We start from the raw sequence: 24,161 nt of genomic DNA on the forward strand, positions 1-24,161 counted from the left end.
TACTGTCATTATGAGTAAAACCTATTTTTTGTATTTGTAAAATTACCAAAATAACTGATTCTGATAAAACTCACATGGATAAAATATTACAGGATTTTTTTAGACATAAAGCATGTTTCCATCATATTGAGTAAAAAAAACTAACTTGTGTCTATACAAACCTTACAAAATATTTTTCTTCCAGTAAAACTCACAAAAATACATTTCTCCAGTTATTATTAGCCATTTTGCATCTGTGGTTTAGAATTTGTGTTTAAATAACAGTCAGATTGAATGTGACAGTATACTGTCATAGTGAGTAAAACCTAATTTTTGTATTTGTAAACCTTTACAAAATACCTGATTCTAGTAAAACTCACATAGATTCAATATTACAGGCATTTTTAGACGATTGCATGTTTGGTATTGGAGTTATGTTTATATAACTTTTACATTTATTATGACAGTTATACAAACATATTGAATAAAAAAAAACTATTTTGTATCTTATCAAACCTTACAAAATATTTTTTTTCCTGTAAAACTCACAAAGATGCATTTCTCCAGGCATTATTAGCCATTTTTCATGTGTGGTTTAGGAGTTATGTTAACATAACCGTCATATTGAGGGTGGCAGTTATACTGTCATTATGAGTAAAACCTAATTTTTGTATTTATAAACCTTACCAAAATTCCTGATTCTGGTAAAACTCACATAGATACAATATTACAGGCATTTTTAGACATAATGCATGTTTGGTTTTGGAGTTATGTTTATATACATTTTTCCAGGCATTATTAGCCATTTATCATGTTTGCTTTAGGAGTTATGTTTAAATAACTGTCATATCAAATAATGCAGTTATACTGTCATTATGAGTAAAACCCAGGTTTTGTATTTGTAAACCTTACCAAAATACCTGATTCTGGTAAAACTCACATAGATTCAATATTCCAGGCATTTTTAGACGTATTGCAAGTTTAGTTTTGGAGTTTGCAGCCGATCAGCTGCTGTTGACGGTCCCTGACACAAGGCTGAAGCTTAGAGGTGACAGAGCTTTCGCCGTTGCTGCTCCCAAGCTCTGGACAACCTACACCTGAGTGTTAGACAAGCCTCCTCTCTTCCTGTTTTTAAATCTCTCTTAAAAACATACTTTTATTCCATGGCTTTTAACGCTGAGTGATATCCATCCTGCAATGGCGCCCCATAATACACCTGCTGTGATCCTGTTTTTATGTTTTTATGTTTTTATTAATTCTATTTTAATTATTTATTTTTTATCGTATTCTGTTTGTGTTGTGTTGTGTTTGCTCGGTACTCGTTTTATCTTTTAACCTGTTCATTGTACAGCACTTTGGCTACCCCTGTGGTAAATTTTAAATGTGCTTTATAAATAAAGTTGATTTGATTTGATTTGATTTATGTTTATTTAACTTTCATATTTAGTATGACAGTTTTACTGTCATATTAATTAAAAAAACTAACTTGTGTCTTTACAAACCTTATACATTTTTTATTTTTTTTCCAGGAAAACTCACAAAGATACATTTCTCCAGGCATTATTAGCCTTTTTTTTTGTGGTTTAGGAGTTACAATATGTTTAAATAACTGTCAGATTGAATGTGACAGTATACTGTCATAGTGAGTAAAACCTAATTTTTGTATGTGTAAACCTTACCAAAAATACCCGAATTCTGGTAAAAATCACATAGATACAATATTGCAGGCATTTTTAGACATAATGCATGTTTGGTTTTGGAGTTATGTTTATACAACTTTCATATTTAGTATGACAGTTATACTATCATATTGAGTAAAAAAAAAAATAACTTGTGTCTTTATAAACCTTAAAAAAAAAATTTTCCCAGTAAAACTCACAAAGATACATTTCTCCAGGCATAATTAGTCATTTATCATGTTTGGTTTAGGAGTTATGTTTAAATAACTGTCATATTGAGTGTGGCAGTTACACTGTCATTATAAGTAAAACCTATGTTTTGTATTTGTAAACCTTACCAAAATACCTGATTCTGGTAAAACCCACATCGATACAATATTACAGGAATTTCTAGACATAAAGCATGTTTGGTTTTGGAGTTATGTTTATATAACTTTCATATTTAGTATGACAGTTATACCATTATATATTGAGTAAAAAAAAACTAATTTGTATATTTACAAACCTTACAAATTATTATTTTCCAGTAAAATTCACAAATATACATTTCCCTAGGCAATAGTAGTCATTTTGCATTTCTGTTTTAGGAGTTATAATTAATTAACTGTCATACTGAGTGTGGCAGTTATGTTGTCACTATGAGTAAAACCTAATTTTTGTTTTCGTAAACCTTACCAAAATACCTGATTCTGATAAAACTCACATATATTCAATATTACAGGCATTTTTAGACGGATTGCATATTTGGTTTTGGAATTATGTTTATATAACTTTCATTTATAGTATGACAGCTATACTGTTAAATTGTGTAAAAAAAAAAATAACTTGTGTCTTTACAAACCTTACAAAATATTATTTTCCAGTAAAACTCACAAAGATACATTCCTCAAGGATTAATTGTGACAGTATAGTGTCATTATGAGTAAAACTAATATTTTGTATTTGTAAACCTTACAAAAACAACTGATTCTAGTAAAACTCACATAGATTCAATATTACAGGCAGTTTAAGACAGATTGCAAGTTTGGTTTAGGAGTTTGGTTTTGGAATTATGTTTATATAACTTTCATATTTAGTATGACAGTTATACCATCATATTGAGTAAAAAAAAAAACTAACTTTAGTCTTTACAAACCTTACAAAATATTTGTTTCTAGTAAAAATCACAAAGATACATTTCTCCAGGCATTATTAACCATTTTGCATGTGTGGTATAGAAGTTATGTTTACAAAACTGTCATTATAAATGTGGCAGTTATACTGTCATTATGAGTAAAACCAAATTTGTGTATATGTAAACCTTACCAAAATACCTGATTCTGGTAAAACTCACATAGATACAATACCAAAGGCATTTTTAGACATAATGCATGTTTGGTTTTGGAGTTATGTTTGTATACATTTCTCCAGGCATTAATAGCCATTTAGCATGTTTGGTTCAGGAGTTATGTTTAAATAACTGTTATTTTGAATATGGCAGTTTATGAGTTTTACTCATTATGAGTAAAACTAATATTTTGTATTTGTAAACCTTACAAAAACAACTGATTCTAGTAAAACTCACATAGATACAATACCAAAGGCATTTTTAGACATAATGCATGTTTGGTTTTGGAGTTATGTTTGTATACATTTCTCCAGGCATTAATAGCCATTTAGCATGTTTGGTTCAGGAGTTATGTTTAAATAACTGTTATTTTGAATATGGCAGTTTATGAGTTTTACTCATTATGAGTAAAACTAATATTTTGTATTTGTAAACCTTACAAAAACAACTGATTCTAGTAAAACTCACATGGATACAAAATTATAGGCATTTTTAGACATCATGCATGTTTGGTGGCAGTCAATGTGGCAGTTATACTGTCATTATGAGTAAAACCTAATTTTTGTATTTTTCAACCTTACCAAAGTACCTGATTCTGGTAAAACTCACATAGATACAATACTAAAGGCATTTTTAGACATAATGCATGTTTGGTTTTGGAGTTATGTTTGTATACATTTCTCCAGGCATTAATAGCCATTTAGCCTTTTTGGTTCAGGAGTTATGTTTAAATAACTGTTATTTTGAATATGGCAGTTATACTGTCATTATGAGTAAAACCTAAATTTTGTATTTATAAACCTTACCAAAATACCTGATTCTGGTAAAACTCACATAGATACAATATTAAAGGCATTTTTAGACATAATGCATGTTTGGTTTTGGAGTTATGTTTATATACATTTTTCCAGGCATTATTAGCCATTTATCATGTTTGGTTTAGGAGTTATGTTTAAATAACTGTCATATCAAATAATGCAGTTATACTGTCATTATGAATAAAACCCAAGTTTTGTATTTGTAAACCTTACCAAAATACCTGATTCTGGTAAAACTCATATAGATTCAATATTACAGGCATTTTTAGACGTATTGCAAGTTTGGTTTTGGAGTTATGTTTATTTAACTTTCATATTTAGTATGACAGTTAAACTGTCATATTAAGTAAAAAAAAAAAAAAATTGTTTCTTTACAAACCTTATAAAAAAAAAAAATTCCAGGAAAACTCACAAAGATAAATTTTTCCAGGCATTATGAGCCATTTTGTATTTGTGGTTTAGGAGTTACAGTATGTTTAAATAACTGCCAGATTGAATGTGACAGTATACTGTCATAGTGAGTAAAACCTAATGTTTGTATTTGTAAACCTTACCAAAAATACCTGATTCTGGTAAAAATCACATAGATACAATATTGCAGGCATTTTTAGACATAATGCATGTTTGGTTTTGGAGTTATGTTTATACAACTTTTATATTTAGTATGACAGTTATACCATCATATTGAGTACAAAAAAAAATAACTTGTATTTTTATAAACCTTACAAAAAATGTTTTCCCAGTAAAACTCACAAAGATACATTTCTCCAGGCATAACTAGCCATTTATCATGTTTGGTTTAGGAGTTATGTTTAAACAACTGTCATATTGAGTGTGGCAGTTATACTGTCATTATGAGTAAAACCTATTTTTTGTATTTGTAAACCTTACCAAAATACCTGATTCTGGTTAAACCCACATCGATACAATATTACAGGAATTTTTAGACATAAAGCATGTTTGGTATTGGAGTTATGTTTTTATAACTTTCATATTTAGTATGAGAGTTATACCATCATATTGAGTAAAAAACAAAAAATAATTAGTATCTTTACAAACCTTACAAAATATTGTTTTCCAGTAAAATTCACAAATATACCTTTCTCTAGGCATTATTAGTCATTTTGCATTTGTGTTTTAGGAGTTATGTTTCATTAACTGTCATATTGAGTGTGGCAGTTATACTGTCACTATGAGTAAAACCTAATTTTTGTTTTTGTAAACCTTACCAAAATACCTGATTCTGATAAAACTCATATAGATTCAATATTACAGGCAGTTTAAGACGGATTGCAAGTTTGGTTTAGGAGTTTGGTTTTGGAATGATGTTTATATTACTTTTATATTTAGTTTGACAGTATACCATCATATTGAGTAAAAAAAAAAAAAAAAAACTTTTTTCGTTACAAACCTTACAAAATAGTTTTTTCCAGTAAAATTCACAAAGATACAATTCTCAAGGCATTAATAGCCATTTAACATGCTTGGTTTAGGAGTTGTGTATAAATAACTGTTATTTTGAATATGGCAGTTATACTGTCATTATGAGTAAAACCCAATTTTTGTATTTGTAAATCTTACCTAAATACCTGATTCTGGTAAAACCCACCCCGATACAATATTACAGGAATTTTTAGACATAAAGCATGTTTGGATTTGGAGTTATGTTTATATAACTTTCATATTTAGTATGAAAGTTATACTTTCATATTGAGTAAAAAAAACAACTAATTTGTATCTTTACAAACCTTACAAAATTTTGTTTTCCAGGAAAATTCACAAATATACCTTTCCTAGGCATTATTAGTCATTTTGCATTTGTGTTGTAGGAGTTATGTTTAAATAACTGTCATATTGAGTGTGGCAGTTCTACTGTCACTATGAGTAAAACCTAATTTTTGTTTTTGTAAACCTTACCAAAATACCTGATTCTGATAAAACTCACATGTATTCAATATTACAGGCATTTTTAGACGGATTGCATATTTGGTTTTGGAGTTGTGTTTATATAACTTTCATATATAGTATGACAGCTATACTGTTAAATTGTGTAAAAAAACAACAACTAAATCGTGTCTTTACAAACCTTACAAAATATTTTTTCCAGGAAAATTCACAAAGATACATTCCTCAAGGCATTATTAGCCATTTTGTCAGATATGTGTGACAGTATACTGTCATTATGAGTAAAACTAATATTTTGTATTTGTAAACCTTACAAAAACAACTGATTCTAGTAAAACTCACATGGATTCAAAATTATAGGCATTTTTAGACATCATGCATTTTTGGTGGCAGTCAATGTGGCAGTTATACTGTCATTATGAGTAAAACCTAATTTTTGTATTTTTCAACCTTACCAAAATATCTGAATCTGGTAAAACTCACATAGATACAATACTAAAGCCATTTTTAGACATAATGCATATTTGTTTTTGGAGTTATGTTTGTATACATTTCTCCAGGCATTAATAGCCATTTAGCATGTTTGGTTGAGGAGTTATATTTAAATACGGTAATTGTTATTTTGAATATGGCATTTATACTGTCATTATGAGTAAAACATAAATTTTGTATTTATAAACCTTACCAAAATACCTGATTCTGGTAAAACTCACATAGATACATTATTACAGGCATTTTTAGACATAATGCATGTTTGGTTTTGGAGTGTTGTTTATATACATTTTTCCAGGCATTATTAGCCATTTATCATGTTTGGTTTAGGAGTTATGTTTAAATAACTGTCATATCAAATAATGCAGTTATACTGTCATTATGAGTAAAACCCAAGTTTGTATTTGTAAACCTTACCAAAATACCTGATTCTGGTAAAACTCAGATAGATTCAATATTACAGGCAGTTTAAGACAGATTGCAAGTTTGGTTTAGCAGTTTGGTTTTGGAATTACTTTTATATTTAGTTTGACAGTTATACCATCATATTGAGTAAAAAAAAAATAACTTTTGTCTTTACAAACCTTACAAAGTTTTGTTTTCTAGTAAAACTCACAAAGATACATTTCTCCAGGCATTATTAGCCATTTAGCATGTTTGGTTTAGGAGTTATGTTTAAAAAAACTGTTATTTTGAATATGGCAGTGATACTGTCATTATGAGTAAAACCCAATTTTTGTATTTGTAAACCTTACCAAAATACTTGATTCTGGTAAAACTCACATAGATTCAATATTACAGGCATTTTTAGACGTATTGCAAGTTTGGTTTTGGAGTTATGTTTATTTAACTTTCATATTTAGAATGACATATTAAGTAAAAAAACTAACATGTTTCTTTACAAACCTTATAACATTTTTTTTTTTACCAGAAAAACTCAAAAAGATACATTTTTCCAGGCATTATTAGCCCTTTTGTAATTGTGGTTTAGGAGTTACATTATGTTTAAATAACTGTCAGATTGAATGTGACAGTATACTGTCATAGTGAGAAAAACCTAATTTTTGTATTTGTAAACCTTACCAAAAATACCTGATTCTGGTAAAAATCACATAGATACAATATTGCAGGCATTTTTAGACATAATGCATGTTTGGTTTTGGAGTTATGTTTATACTACTTTTATATTTAGTATGACAGTTATACCATCATAATGAATAATAAACAAAAAATAATTTGTATCTTTACAAACCTTACAAAATATTGTTTTCCAGTAAAATTCACAAATATACCTTTCTCTAGGCATTATTAGTCATTTTGCATTTGTGTTTTAGGAGTTATGTTTAATTAACTGTCATATTGAGTGTGGCAGTTATACTGTCACTATGAGTAAAACCTAATTTTTGTTTTTGTAAACCTTACCAAAATACCTGATTCTGATAAAACTCACATGTATTCAATATTACAGGCATTTTTAGACGGATTGCATATTTGGTTTTGGAGTTGTGTTTATATAACTTTCATATATAGTATGACAGCTATACTGTTAAATGGTGTAAAAAAACAACAACTAAATGGTGTCATTACAAACCTTACAAAATATTTTACCCAGTAAAATTCACAAAGATACATTCTTCAAGGCATTATAGCAATTTTGTCAGATTAAATGTGACAGTATAATGTCATTATGAGTAAAACCTAATTTTTGTATTTTTCAACCTTACCAAAATACCTGATTCTGGTAAAACTCACATAGATACAATAATAAAGGCATTTTTAGACATAATGCATGTTTGGTTTTGGAGTTATGTTTGTATACATTTCTCCAGGCATTAATAGCCATTTATTATGTTTGGTTCAGGAGTTATGTTTAAATAACTGTTATTATGAATATTGCAGTTATACTGTCATTATGAGTAAAACCCAATTTTTGTATTTGTAAACCTTACCAAAATACTTGATTCTGGTAAAACTCACATAGATTCAATATTACAGGCATTTTTAGACGTATTGCAAGTTTGGTTTTGGAGTTATGTTTATTTAACTTTCATATTTAGAATGACAGTTATACTGTCATATTAAGTAAAAAAACTAATATGTTTCTTTACAAACCTTATAACATTTTTTTTTTTACCAGAAAAACTCAAAAAGATAAATTTTTCCAGGCATTATTAGCCCTTTTGTAATTGTGGTTTAGGAGTTACATTATGTTTAAATAACTGTCAGATTGAATGTGACAGTATACTGTCATAGTGAGAAAAACCTAATTTTTGTATTTGTAAACCTTACCAAAAATACCTGATTCTGGTAAAAATCACATAGATACAATATTGCAGGCATTTTTAGACATAATGCATGTTTGGTTTTGGAGATATGTTTATACTACTTTTATATTTAGTATGACAGTTATACCATCATAATGAATAATAAACAAAAAATAATTTGTATCTTTACAAACCTTACAAAATATTGTTTTCCAGTAAAATTCACAAATATACCTTTCTCTAGGCATTATTAGTCATTTTGCATTTGTGTTTTAGGAGTTATGTTTAATTAACTGTCATATTGAGTGTGGCAGTTATACTGTCACTATGAGTAAAACCTAATTTTTGTTTTTGTAAACCTTACCAAAATACCTGATTCTGATAAAACTCACATGTATTCAATATTACAGGCATTTTTAGACGGATTGCATATTTGGTTTTGGAGTTGTGTTTATATAACTTTCATATATAGTATGACAGCTATACTGTTAAATGGTGTAAAAAAAAACAACTAAATGGTGTCATTACAAACCTTACAAAATATTTTACCCAGTAAAATTCACAAAGATACATTCTTCAAGGCATTATAGCCATTTTGTCAGATTAAATGTGACAGTATAATGTCATTATGAGTAAAACCTAATTTTTGTATTTTTCAACCTTACCAAAATACCTGATTCTGGTAAAACTCACATAGATACAATACTAAAGGCATCTTTAGACATAATGCATGTTTGGTTTTGGAGTTATGTTTGTATACATTTCTCCAGGCATTAATAGCCATTTATTATGTTTGGTTCAGGAGTTATGTTTAAATAACTGTTATTATGAATATTGCAGTTATACTGTCATTATGAGTAAAACTTAAATTTTGTATTTATAAACCTTACCAAAATACCTGATTCTGGTATAACTCACATAGATACAATATTACAGGCATTTTTAGACATAATCCATGTTTGGTTTTGGAGTTATGTTTATATACATATTTCCAGGCATTATTAGCCATTTATCATGTTTGGTTTAGGAGTTATGTTTAAATAACTGTCATATCAAATAATGCAGTAATACTGTCATTATGAATAAAACTCAAGTTTTGTTTTTGTAAACCTTACCAAAATACCTGATTCTGGTAAAACTCAAATAGATTCAATATTACAGGCAGTTTAAGACGGATTGCAAGTTTGGTTTAGGAGTTTGGTTTTGGAATTATGTTTATATTACTTTTATATTTAGTTTGAAAGTTATACCATCATATTGAGTAAAAAAAAAACGTTTTTCTTTACAAACATTACAAAATAGTTGTTTCTAGTAAAACTCACAAAGATACATTTCTCCAGGCATTATTAGCCATTTAGCATGTTTGGTTTAGGAGTTATGTTTAAATAACTGTCAAATTGAATGTAGCAGATATACTGTCATTATAAAAAATAAAACAATTTTTGTATTTGTAAACCTGACCAAATTACTTGATTCTGGTAAAACTCACATAGATACAATATTTTAGGCATTTTTAAACATAATGCCTTTTCAATTTTGGAGTTATGTTTATATATATTTCATATTTGGTATGACAGTTATAATGTCATATTGAATTAAAAAAACTAACTTGCCTCTTTGCAAAACTTACAAAAGATAATTTTTCTAGTAAAACTAACAGAGATACATATCTTCACGCATTATTAGACATGTTGCATGTTTGGTGTAGGAAATATGTTGAAACACATGTTTATTGCTTATTTCGCATTATCTCAGGATTTTAAGAACATTACTGTCATAATGAGTAAAATACTTCTTTTTGTGTTTGCAAGCCTTAAAATCGAGTAAAACTCACATGGATGCATTGTTTTAGGCTTTATTAGCCTATTTTGCATGTGTGGTTAGAAGTTATGTTTAAATAACTCAAATTGAATGTAGCAGTCATTATGAGTAAACCCCTGATTTATGTAATTGTACACCTTACCAAATTTACTGATTCTTGTAAAACTCACATAGATACAATATTTTTGGCGTTTTTAGACATAATGCATGTTTAGTTTTGTGGTTATGTTTATATAACTTTCATATTTGGTATGACAGTTATACTGTCATATTGAATCAAAAAAACTAACTTGCCTCTTTGCAAAACTTACAAAAGATAAATTTTCTAGTAAAACTAACAAAGATACATGTCTTCAGGCAATATTAGACATGTTGCATGTTTGATGTAGGAATTATATTGAAAAACATTTTCATTGCTTATTTCGCATTATCTCAGGATTTTAAGAACATTTCTGTCATAATGAGTAAAAAACTATTTTTTGTGTTTGCAAGCCTTAAAATAGCAAATGTTTCGAGTAAAACTCACAAGGATGCATTGTTTTAGGCTTTATTAACCTATTTGCATGTGTGATTAGGAAGTTATGTTTAAATAACAGTCAAATTGAATGTAGCAGTTTTACTGTCATTATGAAAAAAAAATTGTATTTGTAAACCTGACCAAATTACTTGATTCTGGTAAAACTCACATAGATACAATATTTTAGGCATTTTTAAACATAATGCCTTTTCAATTTTGGAGTTATGTTTATATATATTTCATATTTGGTATGACAGTTATAATGTCATATTGAATTAAAAAATCTAACTTGCCTCTTTGCAAAACTTACAAAAGATAATTTTTCTAGTAAAACTAACAGAGATACATATCTTCACGCATTATTAGACATGTTGCATGTTTGGTGTAGGAAATATGTTGAAACACATTTTTATTGCTTATTTCGCATTATCTCAGGATTTTAAGAACATTACTGTCATAATGAGTAAAATACTTCTTTTTGTGTTTGCAAGCCTTAAAATAGCATATGTTTCGAGTAAAACTCACATGGATGCATTGTTTTAGGCTTTATTAGCCTATTTTGCATGTGTGGTTAGAAGTTATGTTTAAATAACTCAAATTGAATGTAGCAGTCATTGAGTAAACCCCTGATTTATGTAATTGTACACCTTACCAAATTTACTGATTCTTGTAAAACTCACATAGATACAATATTTTAGGCATTTTTAGACATAATGCATGTTTAGTTTTGTGGTTATGTTTATATAACTTTCATATTTGGTATGACAGTTATAAATGATAAATAAATGATAAATGGGTTGTACTTGTATAGCGCTTTTCTACCTTCAAGGTATTCAAAGCGCTTTGACACTACTTCCACATTTACCCATTCACACACACATTCACACACTGATGGAGGGAGCTGCCATGCAAGGCGCTAACCAGCACCCATCAGGAGCAAGGGTGAAGTGTCTTGCTCAGGACACAACGGACATGACGAGGTTGGTACTAGGTGGGGATTGAACCAGGGACCCTCGGGTTGCGCACGGTCACTCTTCCACTGCGCCACGCCGTCCCAATAATAATAATAATAATAATAATAATGTCATATTGAATTAAAAAAACTAACTTGCCTCTTTGCAAAACTTACAAAAGATAATTTTTCTAGTAAAACTAACAGAGATACATATCTTCACGCATTATTAGACATGTTGCATGTTTGGTGTAGGAAATATGTTGAAAAACATTTTTATTGCTTATTTCGCATTATCTCAGGATTTTAAGAACATTACTGTCATAATGAGTAAAATACTTCTTTTTGTGTATGCAAGCCTTAAAATTGCATATGTTTCAAGTAAAACTCACAAGGATGCATTGTTTTAGGCTTTATTAACCTATTTTGCATGTGTGAATAGGGATTTATGTTTAAATAACAGTCAAATTGAATGTAACAGTTAACTGTCATGAGTAAACCCCTAATGTTTGTATTTGTAAACCTTACCAAATTACCTGATTCTGGTGAAACTCACATAGATACAATAATTTAGGCATTTTTAGACATAATGCATGTTCAATTTTGGAGTTATGTTTATATATATTTCATATTGGGTATGACAGTTATAATGTCATATTGAATTTAAAAAACTAACTTGCCTCTTTGCAAAACTTACAAAAGATATTTTTTCTAGTAAAACTAACAGAGATACATATCTTCACGCATTAATAGACATGTTGCATGTTTGGTGTAGGAAATATGTTGAAACACATTTTTATTGCTTATTTCGCATTATCTCAGGATTTTAAGAACATTACTGTCATAATGAGTAAAATACTTCTTTTTGTGTTTGCAAGCCTTAAAATAGCATATGCTTCGAGTAAAACTCACATGGATGCATTGTTTTAGGCTTTATTAGCCTATTTTGCATGTGTGGTTAGAAGTTATGTTTAAATAACTGTCAAATTGAATGTAGCAGTTATCTGTCATTATGAGTAAACCCCTAATTTATGTAATTGTACACCTTACCAAATTTACTGATTCTTGTAAAACTCACATAGATACAATATTTTAGGCATTTTTAGACATAATGCATGTTTAGTTTTGGAGTTTTGTTTATATCACTTTCATATTTGGTATGACAGTTATACTGTCATATTGAATTAAAAAACTAACTTGCCTCTTTGCAAAACTTACAAAATATATTTTTTCTATTAAAACTAACAAAGATACATGTCTTCAGGCATTATTAGACATGTTGCATGTTTGATGTAGGAATTATGTTGAAAAACATTTTTATTGCTTATTTCGCATTATCTCTGGATTTTAAGAACATTACTGTCATAATGAGTAAAAAACTACTTTTTGTGTTTGCAAGCCTTAAAATAGCAAATGTTTCGAGTAAAACTCACAAGGATGCATTGTTTTAGGCCTTATTAACCTATTTGCATGTGTGGTTAGGGAGTTACGTTTAAATAACAGTCAAATTGAATGTAGCAGTTAACTGTCATTATGAGTAAACCCCTAATGTTTGTATTTGTAAACCTTACCAAATTACCTGATTCTGGTGAAACTCACATAGATACAATATTTTAGGCATTTTTAGACATAATGCATCTTCAATTTTGGAGTTATGTTTATATATATTTCATATTGGGTATGACAGTTATAATGTCATATTGAATTTAAAAAACTAACTTGCCTCTTTGCAAAACTTACAAAATATAATTTTTCTAGTAAAACTAACAGAGATACATATCTTTACGCATTATTAGACATGTTGCATGTTTGGTGTAGGAAATATATTGAAAAACATTTTTATTGCTTATTTCGCATTATCTCAGGATTTTAAGAACATTACTGAGTAATTGAGTAAAATACTTCTTTTTGTGTTTGCAAGCCTTAAAATAGCATATGTTTCGAGTAAAACTCACATGGATGCTTTGTTTTAGGCTTTATTAGCCTATTTTGCATGTGTGGTTAGAAGTTATGTTTAAATAACTGTCAAATTGAATGTAGCAGTCATTATGAGTAAACCCCTGATTTATGTAATTGTACACCTTACCAAATTTACTGATTCTTGTAAAACTCACATAGATACAATATTTTTGGCGTTTTTAGACATAATGCATGTTTAGTTTTGTGGTTATGTTTATATAACTTTCATATTTGGTATGACAGTTATACTGTCATATTGAATCAAAAAAACTAACTTGCCTCTTTGCAAAACTTACAAAAGATAATTTTTCTAGTAAAACTAACAAAGATACATGTCTTCAGGCAATATTAGACATGTTGCATGTTTGATGTAGGAATTATATTGAAAAACATTTTTATTGCTTATTTCGCATTATCTCAGGATTTTAAGAACATTACTGTCATAATGAGTAAAAAACAATTTTTTGTGTTTGCAAGCCTTAAAATAGCAAATGTTTCGAGTAAAACTCACAAGGATGCATTGTTTTAGGCTTTATTAACCTATTTGCATGTGTGATTAGGAAGTTATGTTTAAATAACAGTCAAATTGAATGTAGCAGTTATACTGTCATTATGAAAAAAAAATTGTATTTGTAAACCTGACCAAATTACTTGATTCTGGTAAAACTCACATAGATACAATATTTTAGGCATTTTTAAACATAATGCCTTTTCAAATTTTGGAGTTATGTTTATATATATTTCATATTTGGTATGACAGTTATAATGTCATATTGAATTAAAAAAACTAACTTGCCTCTTTGCAAAACTTACAAAAGGTAATTTTTCTAGTAAAACTAACAGAGATACATATCTTCACGCATTATTAGACATGTTGCATGTTTGGTGTAGGAAATATGTTGAAAAACATTTTTATTGCTTATTTCGCATTATCTCAGGATTTTAAGAACATTACTGTCATAATGAGTAAAATACTTCTTTTTGTGTTTGCAAGCCTTAAAATTGCATATGTTTCAAGTAAAACTCACAAGGATGCATTGTTTTAGGCTTTATTAACCTATTTAGCATGTGTGAATAGGGATTTATGTTTAAATAACAGTCAAATTGAATGTAGCAGTTAACTGTCTTGAGTAAACCCCTAATGTTTGTATTTGTAAACCTTACCAAATTACCTGATTCTGGTGAAACTCACATAGATACAATAATTTAGGCATTTTTAGACATAATGCATGTTCAATTTTGGAGTTATGTTTATATATATTTCATATTAGGTATGACAGTTATAATGTCATATTGAATTAAAAAAACTAACTTGCCTCTTTGCAAAACTTACAAAAGATAATTTTTCTAGTAAAACTAACAGAGATACATATCTTCACGCATTAATAGACATATTGCATGTTTGGTGTAGGAAATATGTTGAAACACATTTTTATTGCTTATTTCGCATTATCTCAGGATTTTAAGAACATTACTGTCATAATGAGTAAAATACTTCTTTTTGTGTTTGCAAGCCTTAAAATAGCATATGTTTCGAGTAAAACTCACATGGATGCATTGTTTTAGGCTTTATTAGCCTAGTTTGCATGTGTGGTTAGAAGTTATGTTTAAATAACTGTCAAATTGAATGTAGCAGTTATCTGTCATTATGAGTAAACCCCTAATTTATGTAATTGTACACCTTACCAAATTTACTGATTCTTGTAAAACTCACATAGATACAACATTTTAGGCATTTTTAGACATAATGCATGTTTAGTTTTGGAGTTTTGTTTATATCACTTTCATATTTGGTATGAAAGTTATACTGTCATATTGAATTAAAAAACTAACTTGCCTCTTTGCAAAACTTACAAAAGATATTTTTTCTATTAAAACTAACAAAGATACATGTCTTCAGGCATTATTAGACATGTTGCATGTTTGATGTAGGAATTATGTTGAAAAACATTTTTATTGCTTATTTCGCATTATCTCAGGATTATAAGAACATTACTGTCATAATGAGTAAAAAACTACTTTTTGTGTTTGCAAGCCTTAAAAGAGCAAATGTTTCGAGTAAAACTCACAAGGATGCAGTGTTTTAGGCTTTATTAACCTATTTGCATGTGTGGTTAGGAAGTTATGTTTAAATAACAGTCAAATTGAATGTAGCAGTTATACTGTCATTTTGAGTAAACCCCTAATTTATGTAATTGTACACCTTACCAAATTTACTGATTCTTGTAAAACTCACATAGATACAATATTTTAGGCATTTTTTGACATAATGCATGTTTAGTTTTGTGGTTATGTTTATATATATTTCATATTTGGTATGACAGTTATAATGTCATATTGAATTAAAAAAACTAACTTGCCTCTTTGCAAAACTTACAAAAGATATGTTTTCTAGTAAAACTAACAGAGATACATATCTTCACGCATTAATAGACATGTTGCATGTTTGGTGTAGGAAATATGTTGAAACACATTTTTATTGCTTATTTCGCATTATCTCAGGATTTTAAGAACATTACTGTCATAATGAGTAAAATACTTCTTTTTGTGTTTGCAAGCCTTAAAATAGCATATGCTTCGAGTAAAACTCACATGGATGCATTGTTTTAGGCTTTATTAGCCTATTTTGCATGTGTGGTTAGAAGTTATGTTTAAATAACTGTCAAATTGAATGTAGCAGTTATCTGTCATTATGAGTAAACCCCTAATTTATGTAATTGTACACCTTACCAAATTTACTGATTCTTGTAAAACTCACATAGATACAATATTTTAGGCATTTTTAGACATAATGCATGTTTAGTTTTGGAGTTTTGTTTATATCACTTTCATATTTGGTATGACAGTTATACTGTCATATTGAATTAAAAAACTAACTTGCCTCTTTGCAAAATTTACAAAATATATTTTTTCTATTAAAACTAACAAAGATACATGTCTTCAGGCATTATTAGACATGTTGCATGTTTGATGTAGGAATTATGTTGAAAAACATTTTTATTGCTTATTTCGCATTATCTCTGGATTTTAAGAACATTACTGTCATAATGAGTAAAAAACTACTTTTTGTGTTTGCAAGCCTTAAAATAGCAAATGTTTCGAGTAAAACTCACAAGGATGCATTGTTTTAGGCCTTATCAACCTATTTGCAAGTGTGGTTAGGGAGTTACGTTTAAATAACAGTCAAATTGAATGTAGCAGTTAACTGTCATTATGAGTAAACCCCTAATGTTTGTATTTGTAAACCTTACCAAATTACCTGATTCTGGTGAAACTCACATAGATACAATATTTTAGGCATTTTTAGACATAATGCATCTTCAATTTTGGAGTTATGTTTATATATATTTCATATTGGGTATGACAGTTATAATGTCATATTGAATTTAAAAAACTAACTTGCCTCTTTGCAAAACTTACAAAAGATAATTTTTCTAGTAAAACTAACAGAGATACATATCTTTACGCATTATTAGACATGTTGCATGTTTGGTGTAGGAAATATATTGAAAAACATTTTTATTGCTTATTTCGCATTATCTCAGGATTTTAAGAACATTACTGAGTAATTGAGTAAAATACTTCTTTTTGTGTTTGCAAGCCTTAAAATAGCATATGTTTCGAGTAAAACTCACATGGATGCATTGTTTTAGGCTTTATTAGCCTATTTTGCATGTGTGGTTAGAAGTTATGTTTAAATAACTGTCAAATTGAATGTAACAGTCATTATGAGTAAACCCCTGATTTATGTAATTGTACACCTTACCAAATTTACTGATTCTTGTAAAACCCACATAGATACAATATTTTTGGCGTTTTTAGACATAATGCATGTTTAGTTTTGTGGTTATGTTTATATAACTTTCATATTTGGTATGACAGTTATACTGTCATATTGAATCAAAAAAACTAACTTGCCTCTTTGCAAAACTTACAAAAGATAATTTTTCTAGTAAAACTAACAAAGATACATGTCTTCAGGCAATATTAGACATGTTGCATGTTTGATGTAGGAATTATATTGAAAAACATTTTTATTGCTTATTTCGCATTATCTCAGGATTTTAAGAACATTACTGTCATAATGAGTAAAAAACAATTTTTTGTGTTTGCAAGCCTTAAAATAGCAAATGTTTCGAGTAAAACTCACAAGGATGCATTGTTTTAGGCTTTATTAACCTATTTGCATGTGTGATTAGGAAGTTATGTTTAAATAACAGTCAAATTGAATGTAGCAGTTATACTGTCATTATGAAAAAAAAATTGTATTTGTAAACCTGACCAAATTACTTGATTCTGGTAAAACTCACATAGATACAATATTTTAGGCATTTTTAAACATAATGCCTTTTCAATTTTGGAGTTATGTTTATATATATTTCATATTTGGTATGACAGTTATAATGTCATATTGAATTAAAAAAACTAACTTGCCTCTTTGCAAAACTTACAAAAGATAATTTTTCTAGTAAAACTAACAGAGATACATATCTTCACGCATTATTAGACATGTTGCATGTTTGGTGTAGGAAATATGTTGAAAAACATTTTTATTGCTTATTTCGCATTATCTCAGGATTTTAAGAACATTACTGTCATAATGAGTAAAATACTTCTTTTTGTGTTTGCAAGCCTTAAAATTGCATATGTTTCAAGTAAAACTCACAAGGATGCATTGTTTTAGGCTTTATTAGCCTATTTAGCATGTGTGAATAGGGATTTATGTTTAAATAACAGTCAAATTGAATGTAGCAGTTAACTGTCTTGAGTAAACCCCTAATGTTTGTATTTGTAAACCTTACCAAATTACCTGATTTTGGTGAAACTCACATAGATACAATAATTTAGGCATTTTTAGACATAATGCATGTTCAATTTTGGAGTTATGTTTATACATATTTCATATTAGGTATGACAGTTATAATGTCATATTGAATTAAAAAAACTAACTTGCCTCTTTGCAAAACTTACAAAAGATAATTTTTCTAGTAAAACTAACAGAGATACATATCTTCACGCATTAATAGACATATTGCATGTTTGGTGTAGGAAATATGTTGAAACACATTTTTATTGCTTATTTCGCATTATCTCAGGATTTTAAGAACAAAACTGTCATAATGAGTAAAATACTTCTTTTTGTGTTTGCAAGCCTTAAAATAGCATATGTTTCGAGTAAAACTCACATGGATGCATTGTTTTAGGCTTTATTAGCCTATTTTGCATGTGTGGTTAGAAGTTATGTTTAAATAACTGTCAAATTGAATGTAGCAGTTATCTGTCATTATGAGTAAACCCCTAATTTATGTAATTGTACACCTTACCAAATTTACTGATTCTTGTAAAACTCACATAGATACAATATTTTAGGCATTTTTAGACATAATGCATGTTTAGTTTTGGAGTTTTGTTTATATCACTTTCATATTTGGTATGAAAGTTATACTGTCATATTGAATTAAAAAACTAACTTGCCTCTTTGCAAAACTTACAAAAGATATTTTTTCTATTAAAACTAACAAAGATACATGTCTTCAGGCATTATTAGACATGTTGCATGTTTGATGTAGGAATTATGTTGAAAAACATTTTTATTGCTTATTTCGCATTATCTCAGGATTATAAGAACATTACTGTCATAATGAGTAAAAAACTACTTTTTGTGTTTGCAAGCCTTAAAAGAGCAAATGTTTCGAGTAAAACTCACAAGGATGCAGTGTTTTAGGCTTTATTAACCTATTTGCATGTGTGGTTAGGGAGTTACGTTTAAATAACAGTCAAATTGTATACTGTCATTATGAAAAAAAAATTGTATTTGTAAACCTGACCAAATTACTTGATTCTGGTAAAACTCACATAGATACAATATTTTAGGCATTTTTAAACATAATGCCTTTTTAATTTTGGAGTTATGTTTATATATATTTCATATTTGGTATGACAGTTATGTCATATTGAATTAAAAAAACTAACTTGCCTCTTTGCAAAACTTACAAAAGATATTTTTTCTAGTAAAACTAACAGAGATACATATCTTCACGCATTATTAGACATGTTGCATGTTTGGTGTAGGAAATATGTTGAAAAACATTTTTATTGCTTATTTCGCATTATCTCAGGATTTTAAGAACATTACTGTCATAATGAGTAAAAAACTACTTTTTGTGTTTGCAAGCCTTAAAATAGCAAATGTTTCGACTAAAACTCACAAGGATGCATTGTTTTAGGCCTTATTAACCTATTTGCATGTGTGGTTAGGGAGTTACGTTTAAATAACAGTCAAATTGAATGTAGCAGTTAACTGTCATTATGAGTAAACCCCTAATGTTTGTATTTGTAAACCTTACCAAATTACCTGATTCTGGTGAAACTCACATAGATACAATATTTTAGGCATTTTTAGACATAATGCATCTTCAATTTTGGAGTTATGTTTATATATATTTCATATTGGGTATGACAGTTATAATGTCATATTGAATTTAAAAAACTAACTTGCCTCTTTGCAAAACTTACAAAAGATAATTTTTCTAGTAAAACTAACAGAGATACATATCTTTACGCATTATTAGACATGTTGCATGTTTGGTGTAGGAAATATATTGAAAAACATTTTTATTGCTTATTTCGCATTATCTCAGGATTTTAAGAACATTACTGAGTAATTGAGTAAAATACTTCTTTTTGTGTTTGCAAGCCTTAAAATAGCATATGTTTCGAGTAAAACTCACATGGATGCATTGTTTTAGGCTTTATTAGCCTATTTTGCATGTGTGGTTAGAAGTTATGTTTAAATAACTGTCAAATTGAATGTAACAGTCATTATGAGTAAACCCCTGATTTATGTAATTGTACACCTTACCAAATTTACTGATTCTTGTAAAACTCACATAGATACAATATTTTTGGCGTTTTTAGACATAATGCATGTTTAGTTTTGTGGTTATGTTTATATAACTTTCATATTTGGTATGACAGTTATACTGTCATATTGAATCAAAAAAACTAACTTGCCTCTTTGCAAAACTTACAAAAGATAATTTTTCTAGTAAAACTAACAAAGATACATGTCTTCAGGCAATATTAGACATGTTGCATGTTTGATGTAGGAATTATATTGAAAAACATTTTTATTGCTTATTTCGCATTATCTCAGGATTTTAAGAACATTACTGTCATAATGAGTAAAAAACAATTTTTTGTGTTTGCAAGCCTTAAAATAGCAAATGTTTCGAGTAAAACTCACAAGGATGCATTGTTTTAGGCTTTATTAACCTATTTGCATGTGTGATTAGGAAGTTATGTTTAAATAACTGTCAAATTGAATGTAGCAGTTATACTGTCATTATGAAAAAAAAATTGTATTTGTAAACCTGACCAAATTACTTGATTCTGGTAAAACTCACATAGATACAATATTTTAGGCATTTTTAAACATAATGCCTTTTCAATTTTGGAGTTATGTTTATAAATATTTCATATTTGGTATGACAGTTATAATGTCATATTGAATTAAAAAAACTAACTTGCCTCTTTGCAAAACTTACAAAAGATAATTTTTCTAGTAAAACTAACAGAGATACATATCTTCACGCATTATTAGACATGTTGCATGTTTGGTGTAGGAAATATGTTGAAAAACATTTTTATTGCTTATTTCGCATTATCTCAGGATTTTAAGAACATTACTGTCATAATGAGTAAAATACTTCTTTTTGTGTTTGCAAGCCTTAAAATTGCATATGTTTCAAGTAAAACTCACAAGGATGCATTGTTTTAGGCTTTATTAACCTATTTAGCATGTGTGAATAGGGATTTATGTTTAAATAACAGTCAAATTGAATGTAGCAGTTAACTGTCTTGAGTAAACCCCTAATGTTTGTATTTGTAAACCTTACCAAATTACCTGATTTTGGTGAAACTCACATAGATACAATAATTTAGGCATTTTTAGACATAATGCATGTTCAATTTTGGAGTTATGTTTATATATATTTCATATTAGGTATGACAGTTATAATGTCATATTGAATTAAAAAAACTAACTTGCCTCTTTGCAAAACTTACAAAAGATAATTTTTCTAGTAAAACTAACAGAGATACATATCTTCACGCATTAATAGACATATTGCATGTTTGGTGTAGGAAATATGTTGAAACACATTTTTATTGCTTATTTCGCATTATCTCAGGATTTTAAGAACAAAACTGTCATAATGAGTAAAATACTTCTTTTTGTGTTTGCAAGCCTTAAAATAGCATATGTTTCGAGTAAAACTCACATGGATGCATTGTTTTAGGCTTTATTAGCCTATTTTGCATGTGTGGTTAGAAGTTATGTTTATATAACTGTCAAATTGAATGTAGCAGTTATCTGTCATTATGAGTAAACCCCTAATTTATGTAATTGTACACCTTACCAAATTTACTGATTCTTGTAAAACTCACATAGATACAATATTTTAGGCATTTTTAGACATAATGCATGTTTAGTTTTGGAGTTTTGTTTATATCACTTTCATATTTGGTATGAAAGTTATACTGTCATATTGAATTAAAAAACTAACTTGCCTCTTTGCAAAACTTACAAAAGATATTTTTTCTATTAAAACTAACAAAGATACATGTCTTCAGGCATTATTAGACATGTTGCATGTTTGATGTAGGAATTATGTTGAAAAACATTTTTATTGCTTATTTCGCATTATCTCAGGATTATAAGAACATTACTGTCATAATGAGTAAAAAACTACTTTTTGTGTTTGCAAGCCTTAAAAGAGCAAATGTTTCGAGTAAAACTCACAAGGATGCAGTGTTTTAGGCTTTATTAACCTATTTGCATGTGTGGTTAGGGAGTTACGTTTAAATAACAGTCAAATTGTATACTGTCATTATGAAAAAAAAATTGTATTTGTAAACCTGACCAAATTACTTGATTTTGGTAAAACTCACATAGATACAATATTTTAGGCATTTTTAAACATAATGCCTTTTTAATTTTGGAGTTATGTTTATATATATTTCATATTTGGTATGACAGTTATAATGTCATATTGAATTAAAAAAACTAACTTGCCTCTTTGCAAAACTTACAAAAGATATTTTTTCTAGTAAAACTAACAGAGATACATATATTCACGCATTATTAGACATGTTGCATGTTTGGTGTAGGAAATATGTTGAAAAACATTTTTATTGCTTATTTCGCATTATCTCAGGATTTTAAGAACATTACTGTCATAATGAGTAAAATACTTCTTTTTGTGTTTGCAAGCCTTAAAATAGCATATGTTTCGAGTAAAACTCACATGGATGCATTGTTTTAGGCTTCATTAGCCTATTTTGCATGTGTGGTTAGAAGTTATGTTTAAATAACTGTCAAATTGAATGTAGCAGTCATTATGAGTAAACCCCTGATTTATGTAATTGTACACCTTACCAAATTTACTGATTCTTGTAAAACTCACATAGATACAATATTTTAGGCATTTTTAGACATAATGCATGTTTAGTTTTGTGGTTATGTTTATATAACTTTCATATTTGGTATGACAGTTATACTGTCATATTGAATCAAAAAAACTAACTTGCCTCTTTGCAAAACTTACAAAAGATAATTTTTCTAGTAAAACTAACAAAGATACATGTCTTCAGGCAATATTAGACATGTTGCATGTTTGATGTAGGAATTATATTGAAAAACATTTTCATTGCTTATTTCGCATTATCTCAGGATTTTAAGAACATTACTGTCATAATGAGTAAAAAACTATTTTTTGTGTTTGCAAGCCTTAAAATAGCATACGTTTCGAGTAAAACTCACAAGGATGCATTGTTTTAGGCTTTATTAACCTATTTTGCATGTGTGGTTAGGGAGTTATGTTTAAATAACAGTCAAATTGAATGTAGCAGTTAACTGTCATTATGAGTAAACCCCTAATTTATGTAATTGTACACCTTACCAAATTAACTGATTCTTGTAAAACTCAGATAGATTTCTAGATTTTCTCAGGATTTTAAGAACATTACTGGCATATTGAGAAATGTATCTTTGTAAGTTTTACAGGAAAACAATAGTTTGTAAGGTTTGTAAAGACACAAGTTAGCTTTTTTTTTACTCAATATGACAGTATAACTGTCATACTAAATATGAAAAATGAATAAATATAACACCAAAACCAAACTTGCAATCCGTCTAAAAATGCCTGTAATATTGAATATATGTGAGTTTTACCAGAATCAGTTATTTTGGTAAGGTTTACAAATACAAAAATTGAGTTTTACTCGTAATGACAGTATAACTGCCATATTCAAAATAACAGTTATTTAAACATAACTCCTAAACCAAATATGCTAAATGGCTAATGTCCCTGGAGAAATGAATCTTTGTGAGTTTTACTAGAAAAAAAATATTTTGTAAGGTTTGTAAAGACAAAAGTTAGTTGTTG

This window comes from Nerophis lumbriciformis, linkage group LG06 (assembly GCF_033978685.3).
Source record: "Nerophis lumbriciformis linkage group LG06, RoL_Nlum_v2.1, whole genome shotgun sequence".
Classification (NCBI taxonomy): domain Eukaryota; kingdom Metazoa; phylum Chordata; class Actinopteri; order Syngnathiformes; family Syngnathidae; genus Nerophis; species Nerophis lumbriciformis.